We start from the raw sequence: 13369 nt of genomic DNA, 5'->3' as shown, positions 1-13369 counted from the left end.
TTGTGTAGCAGGAAGATGTGAGTAAGGCTAGATACCGCCACCTAAAAACCTTAGCCTTCCTTATTACAGAGATGTCAATGCTGTTATGTGAGGAGCCTCATATCATAAAGTGCAACCAAACCTATCTTAAAACGCTGGATTTGACAGGAGCTAGAGGAGGAGCCTTATGATAATAGCCAATAGCAGCTAGAGGAGGAGCCTTATGCGAACAGCCTATAGCAGGTAGAGGAGAAGCCTTATGCTAACAGCCAATAGCAGCTAGAGGAGGAGCCTTATGCTAACAGCCAATAGCAGGTAGAGGAGGAGCCTTATGCTAACAGCCAATAGCAGGTAGAGGAGGAGCCTTATGCTAACAGCCAATAGCAGGGACTGATGGGGCCACTTGTAATTAAAGTCTTCCACATGAGCGGTAGGATATAGAAGTATATTAAAGGGACAGTGAATTCAAAAATTTTCTCCTTTCATACAGAAAGTACAGCATTTATTCTATTTGGCAATGTGTATTTATTTCTCTTTTAAAAAAAAAAAGCTTAATGTATTTTTTCATATTATTTTGAAAAAGCAATTGACCTATGAAACCACTATCTCAGGTAAGAGTTTAAGTACAGTCGTAATACATGCATACTTATCTACGTCTATAAAGACACACATACGCACATATATATAGTATACATACACATGCATATACATATATACATACATACATACATGTATACATACACTCATACATGCATACACACAGAGACACACACACATACATACATATAGTATACATATACATACATATAGTATACATACACATGCATATACATATACACATACTCAAACACACACACACACACACACACACACACACACACACACACACACACACATACATACATACATACCATATATATATATATATATATATATATATATATATATATAGTATACATACACATGCATATACATATATACAGACAGATACATACACACACACACTCATACATGCATACACACAGACACACACACACACATACATACATACATACATACATACAGGGCCGGCGTTTGGTATAAGGCAGTAAAGGCAATCGCCTTATAGCGCACCAGCAGTGGGGCGCACTGAGAGAGCTGCCGACTCAGCCAGTTAAATTCAGATTATCTGCCTCCCTGAAGCATGATGATGGATGGATCATGACAGTGAGGGACAGTCAGATAGGGAGGGACTTAAAACTTAAAATATGTATTAGGAATATTGTAATATGTGAATTAAATGTATTATTTATTAAATTGTTTGTTTCTATGAAATTCTATCAGTCTTTCATATCGCCGATCGTTGAGCCCCCTCCTTGCTCTGACTGGATCCCTGCGCCTGCAACGCAACTTAGTCTTACAGTTACCGCGCTGGGAGAAGCAGCAGAGGCAGAGAAGTTGCTGAGCAGGGAAGTCTGTCCTGCGGTGGAAGGGGGATCGGAGTGCACAAGGGTTACTAGTGTGACCGGAAGGCACTGTCACTGATAATCCTCTGCTCTAAAGATTTACTGGGTACTGGCTGCATACTACTCCCTTCTTCCTTGTTTCCTGCATGCTCAAAGGTAAGGGAGGGGGGGGAGGGGGGGGGAGGGAGGGAGGGAGGGAGGGGGAGTCTGCGGCTGTAGTTGGGTGCAGGGCAGGTAAATGTAGCTCTCCTGCCAATATGACTGGCATATAAGCACTACATCAGTTTTAGGTTAAGAGGTCAAGTCTTATTTTCCTCCTACTACCAGCCCTGTCATCTAACATTTAACTCCTTGGCTGCCTCTTCTTAAGATCTAAAAAAGTATATGTATGTAATGTATGTGATTATTTGATTATATATATATATATATATATATATATATATATATATACAGGTGGCCCTCGTTTTACAACGGTTCAATTTACACCATTTCAGAATAGCAACCTTTTTTTCCAGTCATGTGACTGCTATTGAAAAGCATTGAGAAGCAGTGCATTTATTAAAATAGCCAGTAGGTGGAGCTGTCCGCTTGTGTTGCAGCAAAGCCAAGCAAGCTGAAATTAATCAGTTTAACCAGACCTGAGCTATTGAGCAGATTTCAAAGGAACAAGATCTTCCTGTCTATAAATCAGTCCAGATTGGAATGCATAGAAAGAACTGTTTGCAGAAAAATGCAAGTAAAGTCTGTGCTGTGTAATTATTTTATTAGGTTTATAATGCTGTTTAGCAAATGTTTTTGTTCATTTAACTTAGTTTAATTCTATATTCTGTGTTGTGTGATGTTTTTATTGGGTTTATAATGCTGTTTAGCATTTAAAGTCTTCATTTTAAAGCTTTAAAAATAATGTATTAGGTGTTACTTATGAAAATTTTGAAAGGGGCCTGGAACCTATCTCCCTCACTTCCCATTGACTTACATTATAAACTGGGTTTCAATTTACAATGGTTTCGATTTACAACTATTCCTTCTGGAACCTAACCCCGGCGTAAACTGAGGGCTACATATATATATATATATATATATATATATATATATATATATATACTGTGTATATATATGTATGTACTGTATATGTGTTAGTCCAGAGATTTAGATATCAAAATAACAAGAGTATTGCATTGAGCAATGATACTTTTTTTATTGGACTAACTATAAATTTATAAGTTGTCAAGCTTTCGGAAGAGTTCCTTCCTTTATCAAGTCTGAAGCAATACTGACCAATGCAATGGAATTTACAGATTATATCTTAAAACACAGAATAGCTAAGAAGACAGAAAGTGCAGGGAGAGGAGGAGGTGTCGTAAAAATCAGGAGGGGGCTTAGGTAACAGTCAGACAGTGTCCAGTGTAGGAGAACAGATGGGAAATATATAGCTATACATAGAGCATATACTGACATAAAGTTATATATCAACATTGAATCAATATCTATAAAGATGTGAAATTGTATATACAGGGGGAATACAAAAGTTAAAAAAAGACAAATGTGTGGACACATGTATGTATAAAGAATGTGGAATATACAATGTAATTGATTAAATGAAAGTACATTACAAAAATTTTTTATAATGTGTTAAGAATCCAGAGTCCACATTTAGTCCAGAATTAAACAAGTTGAAGTGCATTATCATTTTAATTTCAAAGGTTTTTCTTTCCATGGTGTTTTTGAAGTTGCCTCTGACAATTTTGATTTTGAGGTTTTGGATGGAGTGGTACGGTTGGTTGAAATGGTGACCAACAGGGATGCAGTATTTTGTTTCACTGTGATTTTTGATTGAGTGTCTGTGTAAGTTCATCCGAAGGTGCAGTTTTTGGCTTGTTTCTCCAATATAGCATCCCACTTCACATGCAGTGCAATGTATCATGTATACCACATTTGCAGATATACATGAATATGCCCCTTTAATGTTATAGGATTTATTATTGTGATTTGCTGTGCTGCTTTCACAAACGTGTTGACACAGTTTGCAGAGAGCTTTATAGCAGCACTTGGTTCAATTCTGAGTGTTCTTTTTCTCAAGGGTTAGCTTCCTATGTACCAGTTTCTGCTTTAGGTTAGGTAGTTGTCTGTATGCCAGGATTGGGGGTTTTGGAAAGATTTTTTTGAGTGTGGGATCCTATAGGAGTAGTGGCTGTAAGTCTTTTATGATTTTTCGTATCCCTTCCACAGCAGGGTTGTATTTGACTACTAGTGGGATACATGATATGTTTTTCTTCTCCCTGTATTGTAGTAAGTGTTCACGTGGAGTATTAAGGGCAGAGTTAATTTCTCCAACATTGGTGTGTCCGGTCCACGGTGTCATCCATTAGTTGTGGGATATTCTCCTCCCCCACAGGGAAAGGCAAGGAGAGCACACAGCAAGAGCTGTCCATATAGTCCCTCCCAGGCTCCGCCCCCCCAGTCATTCTCCTTGCCGCTCTGAACAAGTAGCATCTCCTCGGGGATGGTGAGGAGTTTGTGGTGTTTAGTTGTAGTTTTTTATTCTTCTATCAAGAGTTTGTTATTTTAAAATAGTGCTGGTATGTACTATTTACTCTGAAACAGAAAGAGATGAAGATTTCTGTTTGTGAGAGGATTATGATTTTAGCAGCAGTTACTAAAATCGTTTTCTGTTTCCACATAGGACTGTTGAGATGAGATAACTTCAGTTGGGGGAAACAGTTAGCAGGCTCTTCTGCTCAAGGTATGACTAGCCATATTTCTAACAAGACTGTGTAATGCTGGAAGGCTGTCATTTTCCCCTCATGGGGAGCCATTTTCTTAGTCTCAAACAGAATAAAGGGCTTATTATGGGCTATAAACTGGTAGACACTTTTAGGGGCTAAATCGATTGCTTTATTTAAGTATTATATGCAGTTTGAAGTTGTATTTCACACTTTTATAACATTGGGGAACGTTTTTAGCACCAGGCACTTGTTAAGACACCTTCCCAGTCAGGAAGGGCCTTTCTCTGTAGTAGGCAGAGCCTCATTTTCGCGCCATTACTGTGCAGTTAATTTTGAGTTCAGTACATGCAGCTGCATGTGTGAGGGTCTGGAATCCACTAAAAACGTTCCTAGAAGGCTTCATTTGGTATCATATACCCCCCTGGGATTGGTGAAGTTGCAGCAAAGGCTGTGGCTGGGACTGTAAGGGGGTTAAAATTAAAAACGGCTCCGGTTTCCACATTTTAAGGGTTAACAGCTTGAAAATTGGGGTGCAATACTTTGAATGTATTAAGACACTGTGGTGAAAATTTGGTAAAGATTGGATAATTCCTTCATAGTTTTTCAGATATTCAGTAATAAAGTGTGCCCTGTTTAACATTTAAAGAGACAGTAACGGTTTTGTTTTAAAATGGTTTTTGTGCTTTATTAACCAGTTTAAGCCTGTTTAACATGTCTGTACCTTCAGATAGATCATGTTCTGTATGTATGGTAGCCAATGTGGTTCCCCCTTCAAATATAGTGTGATAATTGTGCCATTGCGTCCAAACAAAGTAAGGACAGAACTGTCACAAATTGTAACGTTGCCCAGGATGATTCCTCAGATGAAGGAAGTAGACATAGTTCTACATCATCTCCTTCTGTGTCTATACCAGTTATGCCCGCGCAGGCGACCCCTAGTACTTCTAGCGCGCCAATGCTTGTTACTATGCAGTAATTGACGGCAGTAATGGATAACTCCATAGCTAATATTTTATCCAAAATGCCAGCATTTCAGAGAGAGCGCGATTGCTCTGTTTTAAACACTGTAGAGCAGGAGGGCGCTGATGATAATTTTTCTGTCATACCCTCACACCAATCTGAAGTGGCAGTGAGGGAGGGTTTGTCAGATGGGGAAATTTCTGATACAGGAAGAATTTCTCAGCAGGCAGAACCTGATGTTGTGACATTTAAATTTAAATTAGAGCATCTCCGCGCATTACTTAAGGAGGTGCTATCTACTCTGGATGATTGTGACAATCTGGTCAACCCAGAAAAATTGTGCAAGATGGACAGTTCCTTGAGGTCCCGGTGCACCCTGATGCTTTTCCGATACCTAAACGGGTGGCGGACATAGTGAATAAGGAGTGGGAGAAGCCAGGCATACCTTTTGTCCCTCCTCCTATATTTAAGAAATTGTTCCCTATGGTCGACCCCAGGAAGGACACATGGCAAACAGTCCCTAAGGTCGAGGGGGAGTTTTCTACTCTAGCCAAGCGCACGACCATTCCTATTGAGGAAAATTGTGCTTTCAAAGATCCTATGGATAAAAAATTGGAGGGTTTGCTTAAAAAGATTTTTGTACAGCAAGGTTACCTCCTTCAACCTATTTCGTGCATTATTCCTGTCACTACAGCGGCGTGGTTCTGGTTCGAGGAACTGGAAAAGTCGCTCAGTAGGGAGACTCCGTATGAGTCATGGACAGAATTTACGCACTTAAGTTAGCTAATTCCTTTATTTTAGACGCCGCTTTGCAGTTAGCGAGGTTAGCGGCAAAAAATTCAGGGTTTACAATTGTAGCGCGCAGAGCGCTCTGGCTAAAGTCTTGGTCGGCGGATGTATCTTCCAAGACAAAATTGCTTAATACCCCTTTCAAAGGTAAGACCCCTTTTGGGCCAGAATTGAAAGAGATTATTTCAGTCATCACTGGGGGAAAGGGCCATGCCCTCCCACAAGATAAACCTTTCAAGGCTAAGAATAAGTCCAATTTTCGTTCCTTTCGCAATTTCAGGAACGGACCGGCTTCCAACTCGGCAGCCTCTAGACAAGAGGGTAACGCTTCCCAGACTAAACCAGCTTGGAAATCAATGCAAGGCTGGAACAAGGGTAAACAGGCCAAGAAACCTGCTGCTGCTACCAAGACAGCATGAAGAGGTAGTCCCCGATCCGGAACCGGATCTAGTTGGGGGCAGACTCTCTCTCTTTGCTCAGGCTTGGGCAAGAGATGTTCAGGATCCCTGGGCACTAGAAATAGTCTCTCAGGGTTATCTTCTAGAATTCAACGAACTACCCCCAAGGGGAAGGTTCCACATGTCTCACTTATCTTCAAACCAAGTAAAGAGACAGGCATTCTTGCATTGTGTAGAAGACCTGTTAAAGATGGGAGTGATACTCCCAGTTCCAACTGTGGAACAAGGTCAGGGGTTTTACTCAAATCTGTTTGTAGTTCCCAAAAAAGAGGGAACTTTCAGACCAATTCTGGATTTAAAAATTCTAAACAAATTTCTCAGAGTGCCATCGTTCAAAATGGAAACTATTCGAACGATTTTACCTACAATCCAGGAGGGTCAATTTATGACTACCGTGGATCTAAAGGATGCGTATCTGCATATTCCTATCCACAAAGATCATCATCAGTTCCTAAGGTTCGCCTTTCTGGACAAACATTACCTATTGTGGCTCTCCCATTCGGACTAGCCACTGCTCCAAGGATTTTCACAAAGGTGCTCGGGTCCCTTCTAGCGGTTCTAAGACCCAGGGGCATTGCAGTGGCACCTTACTTGGACGACATCCTAATTCAAGCGTCGTCTCTTTCAAAGACAAAGGCTCACACAGACATTGTTCTAGCCTTTCTCAGATCTCACGGGTGGTAGGTGAACATAGAAAAAAGTTCCCCGTCTCCATCAACAAGAGTCCCTTTCTTGGGAACAATAATAGATTCTTTAGAAATGAAGATTTTCCTGACAGATGTCAGAGAGTCAAAGCTTCTAAACGCTTGTCAAGTTCTTCACTCTTTTCTACGGCCTTCCATAGCTCAGTGCATGGAAGTAGTAGGGTTGATGGTTGCAGCAATGGACATAGTTCCTTTTGCGCGAATTCATCTAAGACCATTACAACTGTGCATGCTCAAACAGTGGAATGGGGACTATACAGACTTGTTTCCAGTGATTCAAGTAGATCAGAATACCAGAGACTCACTCCGTTGGTGGCTGACTCAGGATCACCTGTCCCAGGGAATGAGCTTCCGCAGACCAGAGTGGGTCATTGTCACGACCGACGCCAGTCTATTAGGCTGGGGCGCGGTCTGGGATTCCCTGAAAGCTCAGGGTCTATGGTCTCGGGAAGAGTCTCTTCTCCCGATAAACATCCTGGAACTGAGAGCGATATTCAATGCTCTCCGGGATTGGCCTCAACTAGCAAAGGCCAGATTCATAAGATTCCAATCAGACAACATGACGACTGTTGCTTACTTCAACCATCAGGGGGGGACAAGGAGTTCCCTGGCGATGAGAGAGGTGACCAAGATCATCAAATGGGCGGAGGATCACTCCTACCACCTGTCTGCGATCCACATCCCAGGAGTGGAAAACTGGGAGGCGGATTATCTGAGTCGTCAGACCTTTCATCCGGGGGAGTGGGAACTCCACCCGGAGGTGTTTGCCCAATTATGGGGCATTCCAGACATGGATCTGATGGCGTCTCGTCAGAACTTCAAGGTTCCTTGCTACGGGTCCAGATCCAGGGATCCCAAGGCGACTCTAGTGGATGCATTAGTGGCGCCTTGGACTTTCAACCTAGCTTATGCGTTTCCACCGTTCCTTCTCATTCCCAGGCTGGTAGCCAGGATCAAACAGGAGAAGGCCTCTGTGATTTTGATAGCTCCTGCGTGGCTACGCAGGACTTGGTATGCAGACCTGGTGAATATGTCATCGGCTCCACCATGGAAGCTACCTTTGAGACAGGATCTTCTAGTACAAGGTCCATTCGAACATCCAAATCTAGTTTCTCTCCAGCTGACTGCTTGGAAATTGAACGCTTGATTTTGTCTAAGCGTGGGTTTTCGGATTCTGTGATAGTTTCTCTGGTACAAGCCAGAAAACCTGTGACTAGAAAGATTACCATAAAATATGGAAAAGATATATCTGTTGGTGTGAATCCAAGGGATTCTCATGGAGTAAGATTAAAATTCCTAGGATCCTTTCCTTTCTCCAAGAAGGTTTGGATAAGGGATTATCAGCGAGTTCTCTAAAAGGACAGATTTCTGCTTTATCTGTCTTGTTACACAAACGACTGGCAGCTGTGCCAGATGTTCAAGCTTTTGGTCAGGCTTTGGTCAGGATCAAGCCTGTTTACAGACCCTTGACTCCTCCCTGGAGTCTAAATTTGGTTCTTTCAGTTCTTCAAGGGGTTCCGTTTGAACCCTTACATTCCATAGATATCAAGTTGTTATCTTGGAAAGTTCTGTTTTTGGTTGCTATTCTTCTGCTTTCTGAATTATCTGCTCTGCAGTGTAATCCGCCCTATCTGGTGTTCCATTCAGATAAGGTTGTTTTGCGTACTAAACCTGGTTTCCTTCCAAAGGTTGTTTCCAACAAGAATATTAACCAGGAAATAGTTGTGCCTTCTTTGTGTCCGAATCCAGTTTCAAAGAAGGAACGATTGTTACACAATTTAGATGTAGTCCGTGCTTTAAAGTTCTATTTAGAAGCAACAAAGGATTTGAGACAAACGTCTTCTCTGTTTGTAGTTTATTCTGGCAAGAGGAGAGGTCAAAAAAGCTACTGCTACCTCTCTTTCCTTTTGGCTGAAAAGCATCATACGATTGGCTTACGAGACTGCCGGACGGCAGCCTCCTGAACGAATCACAGCTCACTCTACTAGGGCTGTGGCTTCCACATGGGCCTTCAAGAACGAGGCTTCTGTTGATCAGATATGTAAGGCAGCGACCTGGTCTTCTCTGCACACTTTGTCCAAATTCTACAAATTTGATACTTTTGCTTCTTCGGAGGCTATTTTTGGGAGAAAGGTTTTGCAAGCCGTGGTGCCTTCTGTTTAGGTAACCTGATTTGCTCCCTCCCTTCATCCGTGTCCTAAAGCTTTGGTATTGGTTCCCACAAGTAATGGATGACACCGTGGACCGGACACACCAATGTTGGAGAAAACAGAATTTATGCTTACCTGATAAATTACTTTCTCCAACGGTGTGTCCGGTCCACGGCCCGCCCTGGTTTTTTAATCAGGTTTGAAGAATTTCTTTCTCTATACACTACAGTCACCACGGCACACTATAGTTTCTCCTTTTTTTCTCCTAACCGTCGGTCGAATGACTGGGGGGGCGGAGCCTGGGAGGGACTATATGGACAGCTCTTGCTGTGTGCTCTCCTTGCCTTTCCCTGTGGGGGAGGAGAATATCCCACAAGTAATGGATGACACCGTGGACCGGACACACCGTTGGAGAAAGTAATTTATCAGGTAAGCATAAATTCTGTTTTTTTTATTTATAATCCTTGTTTTGTAACCTTTTTTTCTGAATGATTGAGACAGTGTGATGAGGTGTTTGTTACGGTCTTTGGTATCTGAGCAAATTCTGTGGTATCTTGTAGCCTGACTGTAGATTATGGATTTTTTAATGTGATTGGGGTGGGAGCTGGAGCTGTGGAGGTAGCTGCATCTATCTGTTTCCTGTATACAGATGAGTGCAGTTTGCCATTTGTGATGGATATTGTTGCATCCAGGAAGCTGACACAGTCTCTAGAAAAGTTAATTTTAAGCTTGATTGATGCATGAAATAGATTAAATTATTTATGAAAATGTTCAAGGTTTTTTCTCATTCTGTCCATATGATGAAAATATGTAGCTAAAGTATTTGAAGGGTTTGTGAGGGTGAGTGGCTAGGAATCTCTGTTCTAAGTCAGCCATAAAGAGGTTTGCGTACTGTGGTGCCATTTTTGTGCCCATGGCTGTTCCCATGGTTTGTAAGTAGATGGAGTGGTTGAAGATGAAATAATTGTGAGTAAGTATAAATTCTATAAGTTTACTGACTGTGGAAGCACTATATGTCTGGTTAGGAGGAAAGAAAGTTTAAGCAGGCATCAATACCATCTTTATGTGGAATATTGCTGTACAGGGATTCCACATCCATTGTCACAAGTATAGTATCCTCTGGCTACAAAAAGGTTACAAAACAAGGATTATAAATAAAAACAGAACAGCCAATAGAATGTGAGCTCAATTATGGACTCAGGAGGAGAAACTCCTCCCAATAAATATTCTGGAATTAAGAGCAATATTCAATGCTCTCCTAGCTTGGCCTCAGTTAGCAGCTCTGAGGTTCATCAGATTTCAGTCGGACAACATCACGACTGTGGCTTACATCAACCATCAAGGGGGAACCAGAAGTTCCCTAGCGATGTTGGAAGTCTCAAAGATAATTCGCTGGGCAGAGTCTCACTCTTGCCACCTGTCAGCGATTTACATCCCAGGCGTGGAGAACTGGGAGGCGGATTTTCTAAGTCGCCAGACTTTTCATCCGGGGGAGTGGGAACTTCATCCGGAGGTCTTTGCTCAACTGATTCATCGTTGGGGCAAACCAGATCTGGATCTCATGGCGTCTCGCCAGAACGCCAAGCTTCCTTGTTACGGGTCCAGGTCCAGGGACCCGGGAGCGGTGCTGATAGATGCTCTGACAGCCCCTTGGGTCTTTAACATGGCTTATGTGTTTCCACTATTTCCGATGCTTCCTCGTTTGATTGCCAAGATCAAACAGGAGAGAGCTTCGGTGATTCTAATAGCGCCTGCGTGGCCACGCAGGACCTGGTATGCAGACCTAGTGGACATGTCGTCCTGTCCACCGTGGTCTCTGCCTCTGAGACAGGACCTTCTAATTCAGGGTCCTTTCAACCATCCAAATCCAATTTCTCTGAGGCTGACTGCATGGAGATTGAACGCTTGATTCTATCAAAGCGTGGCTTCTCGGAGTCGGTTATTGATACCTTAATACAGGCTAGGAAGCCTGTTGCCAGAAAAATTTACCATAAGATATGGCGTAAATATTTATATTGGTGCGAATCCAAGTGTTACTCATGGAGTAAGGTTAGGATTCCTAGGATATTGTCCTTTCTACAAGAGGGTTTAGAAAAGGGCTTATCTGCTAGTTCGTTAAAGGGACCGATTTCTGCTCTGTCTATTCTTCTACACAAACGTCTGGCTGAAGTTCCAGACGTTCAGGCTTTTTGTCAGGCTTTAGCTAGGATTAAGCCTGTGTTTAAGACTGTTGCTCCGCCGTGGAGCTTAAACTTAGTTCTTAACGTTCTTCAAGGCGTTCCATTTGAACCCCTTCATTCCATTGATATCAAGCTGTTATCCTGGAAGGTTCTGTTTTTGATGGCTATTTCCTCGGCTCGAAGAGTCTCTGAGTTATCTGCCTTACATTGTGATTCTCCTTATCTGATTTTTCATTCAGACAAGGTAGTTCTGCGTACTAAACCTGGGTTCTTACCTAAGGTAGTTACTAACAGGAATATCAATCAAGAGATTGTTGTTCCATCACTGTGTCCTAACCCTTCTTCAAAGAAGGAACGACTTTTGCATAATCTGGACGTAGTCCGTGCCCTGAAGTTCTATTTGCAGGCAACTAAAGATTTTCGTCAAACTTCTTCCCTGTTTGTCGTTTACTCTGGACAGAGAAGAGGTCAAAAGGCTTCGGCTACCTCTCTCTCTTTTTGGCTTCGTAGCATAATACGTTTAGCCTATGAGACTGCTGGACAGCAGCCTCCTGAAAGGATTACAGCTCATTCTACTATAGCTGTGGCTTCCACCTGGGCCTTTAAAAATGAGGCCTCTGTTGAACAGATTTGCAAGGCTGCAACTTGGTCTTCACTTCACACTTTTTCAAAATTTTACAAATTTGACACTTTTGCTTCTTCGGAGGCTATTTTTGGGAGAAAGGTACTTCAGACAGTGGTTCCTTCTGTTTAATGTTCCTGCCTTGTCCCTCCCTTCATCCGTGTACTTTAGCTTTGGTATTGGTATTCCATAAGTAATGGATGACCCGTGGACTGACTACACTTAACAAGAGAAAACATAATTTATGCTTACCTGATAAATTTATTTCTCTTGTAGTGTAGTCAGTCCACGGCCCGCCCTGTCTTTAAGGCAGATCTAAATTTTAATTAAACTCCAGTCACCACTGCACCCTATGGTTTCTCCTTTCTCGTCTGGTTTTGGTCGAATGACTGAATATGACATGTGAGGGGAGGAGCTATATAGCAGCTCTGCTTGGGTGATCCTCTTGCAGCTTCCTGTTAGAAAGAGATATTTCTTTCATGTAATTAGCAAGAGTCCATGAGCTAGTGACGTATGGGATATACATTCCTACCAGGAGGGGCAAAGTTTCCCAAACCTCAAAATGCCTACAAATACACCCCTCACCACACCCACAAATCAGTTTTACAAACTTTGCCTCCTATGGAGGTGGTGAAGTAAGTTTGTGCTAGATTCTACGTTGATATGCGCTCCGCAGCAGGTTGGAGCCCGGTTTTCCTCTCAGCGTGCAGTGAATGTCAGAGGGATGTGAAGAGAGTATTGCCTATTTGAATTCAATGATCTCCTTCTACGGGGTCTATTTCATAGGTTCTCTGTTATCGGTCGTAGAGATTCATCTCTTACCTCCCTTTTCAGATCGACGATATACTCTTATATATATATATATATATATACCATTACCTCTGCTGATTTTCGTTTCAGTACTGGTTTGGCTTTCTACAACATGTAGATGAGTGTCCTGGGGTAAGTAAGTCTTATTTTCTGTGACACTCTAAGCTATGGTTGGGCACTTTTTTAATAAAGTTCTAAATATATGTATTCAAACATTTATTTGCCTTGACTCAGGATGTTCAACATTCCTTATTTCAGACAGTCAGTTTCATATTTGGGATAATGCATTTGAATCAATCATTTTTTTCTTACCTTAAAATTTGACTTTTTCCCTGTGGGCTGTTAGGCTCGCGGGGGCTGAAAATGCTTCATTTTATTGCGTCATTCTTGGCGCAGACTTTTTTGGCGCAAATTTTTTTTTTCTGTTTCCGGCGTCATACGTGTCGCCGGAAGTTGCGTCATTTTTGACATCCTTTTGCGCCAAAAGTGTCGGTGTTCCGGATGTGGCGTCATTTTTGGCGCCAAAAGCATTTAGGCGCCAAATAA

The 13369-nt window shown here is 42.1% G+C and overlaps 1 protein-coding gene across 1 annotated transcript in view; it reads left to right on the top strand.

Moving 5' to 3' along the window:
- The first annotated feature begins 1306 nt into the window (after positions 1 to 1306).
- LOC128659913 (gastrula zinc finger protein XlCGF8.2DB-like) overlaps positions 1307 to 13369 on the top strand; it is a 120878-nt gene continuing 108815 nt past the window's right edge. The window contains exon 1 of the mRNA XM_053713501.1: positions 1307 to 1580. The gene's annotated coding sequence lies outside the window, so the exon portion shown is untranslated. The remainder of the gene's footprint in view (positions 1581 to 13369) is intronic.

This window comes from Bombina bombina, chromosome 5 (assembly GCF_027579735.1).
Source record: "Bombina bombina isolate aBomBom1 chromosome 5, aBomBom1.pri, whole genome shotgun sequence".
NCBI classification, from domain to species: domain Eukaryota; kingdom Metazoa; phylum Chordata; class Amphibia; order Anura; family Bombinatoridae; genus Bombina; species Bombina bombina.
This window is presented reverse-complemented; position numbering and strand designations above follow the sequence as displayed.